Source organism: Cynoglossus semilaevis, chromosome 13 (genome assembly GCF_000523025.1).
Source record: "Cynoglossus semilaevis isolate Cse_v1.0 chromosome 13, Cse_v1.0, whole genome shotgun sequence".
Taxonomy (NCBI): Eukaryota; Metazoa; Chordata; class Actinopteri; order Pleuronectiformes; family Cynoglossidae; genus Cynoglossus; species Cynoglossus semilaevis.
Window position 1 is genome coordinate 21,542,216 of NC_024319.1, and position 7,731 is coordinate 21,549,946.

Below are 7,731 nucleotides of genomic sequence, written 5' to 3' on the forward strand. Positions count from 1 at the left end.
GTGGTTGTGGCTGCTGCTGATTTAGTTGTATTCGCTGACGTCTTCGTCGCTGATGGTGTCGGTTTCTCCATCGGCGCCAGTGTTGTCGATGGGGTTCAACGTATCCAGGGACTGTTGGTGTCCTGTTCCCATGTCTTCGTGATAGGTATAAACGTTGACCTGTAAATGTGACACGAAATGTTGTGTTTTCACTTACCCTATGTCAAGTGGTAAATTCAAGTTGTGATGATTAATAATTATGAGCTGTCAGTCTACTTACGTCTACGGACATGCGGCCCATCTCCCCTGCAGTCCATGTCAGCCAATCCAACGTTACATTTGTTCATGTGAGCTTTAAATAGTTGTAGCACTGTCGTGTTTTTGTCCTTTGATCTCTCGTGATGTCACCAGTTATTTAAAATGTATTTAACCAGTAGCTGCCCTGATTACACGGCTACGATGCGACTACGTAGTCGGCCAATGTGGAGCATTTACACGAGCGTGTGGCAATGCTGCCCCCACAGGCTGTTATAGCCACCAACAGTAGCATTGATCCTAACTTCTTCCCCTCATATTCTCATCGTTATAAAACAGGGGGAAACTCTCCTTTCCTTTCCAGTCCATTTATACTGCTCACAAAAGGAATTACTTTTTAAATGAGTCCTATTAATTGAGTGTTTCCTTGAAGCTACTCATCTGTTAGGTCTTAATCCCACGAATTCCTTCTCAATAAATGTGTATTTACTCAGTCACAAACTCTGGATAGACTCTAATACATCAGCCCGAAAGGACTTGAAACTGTAAACATTAACAATTTTTAATAGATGGAAAAAAAAAAGTGATTTACATTTATGTGAACCAATCCTGGTTTTGCCCCAATCAATATATGGCAAACAATGTTGACACATCACTGAGAGGGGCCTAAACATAATTTATCAGTCAAAAAACTTGGTTTTCAGGCATGGTTATCGTTAACATGTTTTAAAAGTCACATACATAGTAATGACAGAGATAGATTTATATATAAACCCTAAGTCAATAGTCCTAAACTTCACATAGGTATGATCCTTGGTTAACACAAACAGTGGGTTCTTTTCACTTAGAAAACATTACAACGACAGAAAAAATGTTCAGACTAGTGGCCCATTTTGGTGTTTTTGCTTGTGTTTAAACTAATTCTAGTTTTTTTTAGCTCATCCTATGTACAGTACGGAATGATAGGGTCTTTGTCACAGTGTATGCCTTTGAAGATCAAAAGTTAATGAGAGGTTAAGTTAAGCCAACCCCAACTAACACTTTCCATGCTGATTCTCCTTTGACTAAACATTTTAGATATTGGTATCAATTTCTCCAGTTTGAGAAAATTAATTATACATTTGATTGCCACCTCTGGTTTTACCTCACCCCACCGCTAGCATTAGCGTCTTTTTCATTACAATGACTTTGATGTTAATTGATAGTGTGCAGGTTATAATTGGGGTGGGGGTTGTTGTGGCCTTTACTGATCCTGTTGCTGCTGTTGATTTTGTTGTTGCCTTTGGCGTCTCTGACGCTGCCGACGTCGGCGGTGTCGATTTCGCCCACGTCGCCTATTTTGTCGGGACGGTTCACCGGTATCTGTAATTGGTGTCCCAAGTCTTTGAGAGAGGAAAACACGAACAACTGCGAATCAGACAGAGAAGAGAAGATAGAAAATGTTACTCTAACCTTTTAGATTTAGAGCCAGGGATATAAACAATTCAAGCACTTACTATATCTTTCAAAATGAGGTCCATCTCCCCTGCAGTCCATGTTAGATGAACCTGCTTGACTTCTATCACAGGGTGCAGGTGTGATCATTGGGTCTTTGGAGGTGAACTGAACGATGTTGTTCCAGTACGTAAGTTCTTGTCCTTTGATCTGACATGATGTCACTCAATGTGACTCGTAATGGTATTGTACTACACACAGGAGATGATGTCACTTGCTTTCCAACATGTCCGGTCCCTGAGATCTCTCCTCAATAGGTCAGATGACTAAAATAGGGCACTCATTAAAAACAACAACAGTCTTAGTGCTAACCTGTAAAAAGTGGCGTCTCTAAGCAATTACTTTAGTGAACGATCTGGGGATAGGCAAGTTGTTAAGGTTTGTATGGGTCAGAACCACTCAGTGATGGTGTACGTGGATTGATAAAGTATCCGAAATTCAGTAGCTGGATGGATGGATGGATAGATGGATAGACAGATGGATAGATGGATGATAGATGGATAGATAGATGGATGGATAGATGGATGATAGATGGATGGATAGATGGATGGATGGATAGATGGATAGACAGGATAGACAGATGGATAGATGGATAGATAGATGGGTGATAGATGGATAGATACGACTTCCATAGTGTAGCGGTTTTACACGCAGAGTCCTCAGCCCGATTCCCAGAAAAAACACAAATCCCTAATGGTGCCTCCTGCGTGGCAGCCTCTAAGTTGCGTCCGCATAGTTAATGGCGCCTCCTGTGTGCAAAGACTCATACTGTCAATTTCCCTATTGTGACATAAATAAGGGACTCAATTATTATTAATTAATATTATTACTAAAAAATATTGGACCCATAGTAGACCCGCAGTCCCAGGTCTGCGAGAATATGTTGGAAGTATGCAGTAAAAATCTGAAAATTGCCTTCGAATTCAAGGAAGCTATTTTCCTGTCAGGTTTAAAAAATAACTCCTTCGTTTTTAATGCCCTACTAAATTTTGAGCGACAAAACTTTTGAGGTCATCGACCCGTTATTTTCCCGTGTCAGGTTTAACGAGCCTACGATTAAGTCCCAAAAATGGAGTCAGATTTGTGTTTGAGAAGTTTACTGTTCAACTTTAACCTGAAATGCATTTTTCTCAGAAGAAAATGAAAAATGGCCAGGAATGTTAGGCTGACTCTCTCCTCCGATTCGTCCTAGTCATTGGTCCGTGGAACCAAAATCAAAATGCGTATCAAAGAGAGAAGTTGAACAAATAAAGGCAGGTTTGTGAAAATGAACCCTCAGCTTTAAATCCTAAAAAGATATAAGAACAAAGTGGTGTCTGGTTATTTTGATGTTTTTCCACACGTTTCCCGTCTTCAGAGTCACCGTGTGCTTCCGAAACTCCAGGACGCCACAACTAATCATTCTTCACAGGGAGAGAAAGTGAAGCGTAATAAATGAATGCAACTGTGATGAGCACAGTAAGCACTAACGATTTAGACCAGATAAGACGCCAGCCAGCAACGCAGGAAAATCTTCTCAGAGGCGCAATCATCCTTGAAAGAACGGGGAAATGAAAAAGAGGAGAGAGACTTCATTGTCAAAATATGTTGAAAATCAAAAGAAACAGCCGTCATGATGTTTGACACTTTGGCAGAGCAGATTCCAAAGTCTTCCCTTCAAGGGTTTACTTTACTGGGATATATTTCTGTTTTCAAGAGGGATGGGAGTTGGAGCATGGAGCAGGAGGAGGAGGAGGGTTGGGAGGAAGAGGGAATGAGGGAGCTGCCTAAAAGAATTGAGATGATGGAATGGGTGTGAAAGAGGAAGAGAGCAGCAGAGATAAGGGGGATCTGCTGTGAAAATGAATGCAGCCTCTCAGGAGAGTGCACAAAACCTAAGGGAAGCAAATAATAAGACCCCCTATCGTGCTGCTGCTCTCCTGCTAATGCTATGACTGATTAAGGAAGACCCTCTCTCTTTTTTTTTTGTGACTGCGATCAAGTATCACCCAGAGCAGTAAGAAGGTAGGAGTGGTCTTCAGTTTCATTTCAAATTAATTGCCATCCTTCGGGTTTTATTTATATCTTATTAGCTGGATAAGGCTTTCTTTTTTTTTTACCTTAATGCCGCCCCCTTCAGACATTCTCTAAATGGTGCATCAGCCACTGATGTGACATCTTTTTCTGGTGTTCAAGTTTGAATATTTGACACCTTAGTGTGAAGTTAGGAAAATTCTACTTTTACCTCTCCAGCTCATAATACCTTGCTGTAGAGCAGAGGTTACAAACATACGGCCCGTGGGCACAAACCGGCCCACTCAAGGGTTCTATCCGGCCCAATTTATAAATTCTGTCTCTGTCATTGGTGTGGAACCCCAGGGTTCAGGAAGGTTCAGGGGTGTTGGTACGGTGGAGACTGCTGCCCCCGCGACCTGGTAACGGATAAGCAGATGAAAATGGATGGATGGATTTCATAAATAAGATGTTTCTACCATACGTCTGTTTACCTCATGTTTTGATTGTACTGGTTTGGGCCATTTGACATCTAACTAGGTGGTATGCAGCCCCTGAGCCAAAATGAGTTTGACACCCTCCTGTAGAGGGAACAGAGATGGATTTAAGAGTCAGAGAAAAAAAATGTTTTCTGAGTTGATATTATAAATATCATCTAAAGACACATTCTCAGTGTGATTTTTTTTCTGTTGGTTCTTTTAAGCTTGATCTTTGGCTGATTGGATGATTGATCATTTTAGGTCAGCTTACTGACATAGTGTTGAACTCGTAGCTCATGTTGACATGCAGCCGATCTTTGTTATTCTTAAAGTGAACAAACCAGATGCTTATCTTCCTTCTGTGTCAGTGATGTGATTTTGTTCTCTCCTCCAGTTTCTGCTCAGTCATGTATTGACACCTGTATAGTCAGACTTCTCTTGTTCTTTTCTCGGGTTGGGCTGACAAACGTTTTGTCTATATCTACAGTTTTAGAATCACTAATCTATCAAGTCTGGGCTCCATTAATATCTCTGAAATTTGCCCTGCCATTGTGTATGCAAAACCAAAATCTATTGACATCTGTTAAAGTAAGAATGTCCCATAATATCAGCCAGCCGATATCATCGGCCCAATATTAGCATAATTATGTAATATCTGTAAGAATCGCTATTGGATTTTCCTCCGATAATGACACACTGCCTGGGTTTCGCCAAATATGTTGGAATCGCTTATAGGGGCCTAAGACGTTTACAGCAGTTTTAGGGGCAAACGACTGCGTACATCGTATTGGTTAATATCGGAATTGGAAATTAAGTTTTATCCAATATTGGCATATTGGATATCAACAAAAATGTGATTTATATAATATCGGCATATTGGATATCAACAAAAATGTGATATCGGACATCCCTACTAATAAGGTTATAAAATCTGCTAGGTTACATAAGGCCTTAGCTATGAACTGTGACTTATCTCTTATTGCAGTAGTTCCTCAGTGGTTTATTTGGTCATCAGAACTGCCCAGAGCTTATGATGGTGACTGACCCAAGCATGGATTTAGTTTCTTTAATCCTCCTCCAAGTGGGACATGTTTGAAATGGAGTCTTTGGAGTCAAGTACATCTACTCTCAGAGGACTGTGCATAAAGCAAAATCAGGCCAGTGTCCAAAGTAGAGCCATTCCAAGATAAACTAAGTATTTTATGTTTTTTTTTTTTTTTTTTTAGTAATTTTGTCAAAACAGCTCCAAAAACATAATGACAGAAATTCACATAAAACGCAGCGGCTTTCAGCAGCGGTGAGCTGGTCTGTAGGAGTACGCATTTGTCTATGCTGTGTTATTGCATCGAAACGATGCATTGGGCTGAGTTGTCGTCATGTGAAGTGGTGCCAGGGAAACCGTTAGCTCTTCAGTAACTTCTTGGCCCACATGTGTGAATGGGACACATCTGGTTTATGGCCTCATTAACTCGCATCGTTCCCAGATTACTCAGTGCTGTTGTCACAGCGAACGTCCACCGTGGGCACCATGTACAGACACAGACAGAGAATTCCCAAACACACACACACCTGCCTACTGCTGACATACACACACACACACACACACACTCTGTCTTCCCCGTACCGACTGTTGTCTCTGATTAAACTTCCCCTGTGATATAATCCCAGTCTTATAAGTGGATTAAAGAAGAGATGAAGGTGTCTTTGTCAGATCAGTCAGAGGCTGAGACTCTTTCCAGGTCCAGTTAACAGAATCGATTGTCATCCGCTGGCGCCTTGTTCAATCACAGTTAACAGAGAAAGCTATTTTCTCGCTGGCGTTATAGGCACCGTTGTTTTCAGCTGAGAAGGAGAGATGTGTGTGTGTGTGTTTGTGGATAACGGTGTTGTGTCAGAATGGAAACAAAGAACAGGGCCAGGTGTTGATTTTCACATTTTCTGCAGATTTAATATTTTGGGAGACTTGTTGTGTGGTGACTGTAATGACAGGTTACTCATTACTGCGAAGACAATGTTATTCTAAACTTCGAAGAACTCTGTTCTACCCTAACCCTCATTTAGGGTATGATCACATGAGCTACCTTGAAGGCTCCCGAGCCTTGCCACACGCATAGTCACATGGGTAGCAGATGGGTAGCAAAAAAAGCTTTTTAATTTTATTGTTTTATCTTGTTTTTGGTGGTTCTTTGGCCCAGAGGCAACGTCTCTGTCATTGGTGTGTCACCTCCTGGGTAAGATTGAATCCTGGTTAGGGCGGTTGGTACCTTCCAGTGTAGGTTCATAAGGGGTTGGTACGGTGCAGTGTGATTTGGGTAAGAGATAAGTGGATGAAAATGGATGGATCTTGTTTTTGGTTTAATGTTATGGTTACTTGCTTCGAGGCTAGTTAGAGGCTGTTCTATGTTTGTAATTAAAGTCAGCGATTTGGTCTCGTCCTTGTTTATCTAATTTGTTGGACACATCAGCAGTACTTAAGCTGTTAGGTTTATGGCTGTTATTCCTAGAGTAAGGCCACACTGAATGCACTGATGTCCAAAGATTCAATGTTGCATAAAATGCAAATAACGTTTAATAATTTTTTTAAGCATACTGCTTTGACTTTTTTGGCTGACTTTCTGTCCTTAAAATAATAAAAAAGCAATTTTACGTATCCTGCCATTTTGGTCAGAGTTAAAACTAAGATGACAATATTGTCTACAATATTAACTACTTTTTGTGGGGTCCTGAAATGTGCCGGGAAAAACTCGATGGAGCTGACAAAGTAGGTTTATCATCGGAGGTCTTAGCTGTAGGTCGGTGACTGTTGTTTCCACAACAGAACACATGTTTTTGAGTTTGTTGTCAAAGACTGGGCAATGGTGTATATCTACAATGTCTTTGTAACTATCAAGGATATATACAGTATATGTGTGTGTGTGTGTGTGTGTGTATAAGATCATATGCTCAGTGCATCCATCTTGTCTCGCCCACATATTTACCTATAACTGTGCGGCTGTGAAATCAAAGAGCAGAACGACAGTTATTTATCTCGCAGCCCTCAGACGGATGGTGACATTTTTCACAGACTCACGCCCCCCGGTGTGATCACAGCACTGTGTGTAATTCGTGCAGCGCACTTCTTGAAGGTGACGCTAATTTAGATACAAAATGTATTATTCCTGATAAGATTTTGCTTGTTTTATACTTCCTTTTAAAAGTTTTTCCATCAATTCGTACTGTGGATAAATAAAAATATATATGTACATATAGGATATATATATATATTTATATACGTATATGTGTGTATATATATGTATATGTCTATGTATGCATATGGATATTATATGTATATATATGTGTATGTATATGTATATATGTATATATGTATGTGTATATATGTATGTATATATATATGTATATATATGTATATATATATATATATATGTGTGTATATATATGTATATATATATATATATATGTGTGTATATATATGTATATATATATATATATATATATATATATATATATATATATATATATATACGTATATATA

The 7,731-nt window shown here is 39.8% G+C and overlaps 1 protein-coding gene and 2 long non-coding RNA genes across 3 annotated transcripts in view; 1 reads left to right on the forward strand and 2 right to left on the reverse strand.

Moving 5' to 3' along the window:
* Positions 1-7,731, forward strand: part of thsd7ab (thrombospondin, type I, domain containing 7Ab) — a 146,778-nt gene that overhangs the window by 29,052 nt on the left and 109,995 nt on the right. The gene's annotated exons all lie outside the window — the stretch shown is intronic.
* On the reverse strand, positions 93-347 carry LOC103388987 (uncharacterized). The gene is made up of 2 exons (XR_522559.2): positions 260-347; positions 93-159 (listed from the first exon to the last, which is right to left on the reverse strand). It is a non-coding gene; the product is annotated as an uncharacterized LOC103388987 (long non-coding RNA).
* Positions 945-1,841, reverse strand: LOC107989417 (uncharacterized). The gene is made up of 2 exons (XR_001760963.2): positions 1,731-1,841; positions 945-1,641 (listed from the first exon to the last, which is right to left on the reverse strand). It is a non-coding gene; the product is annotated as an uncharacterized LOC107989417 (long non-coding RNA).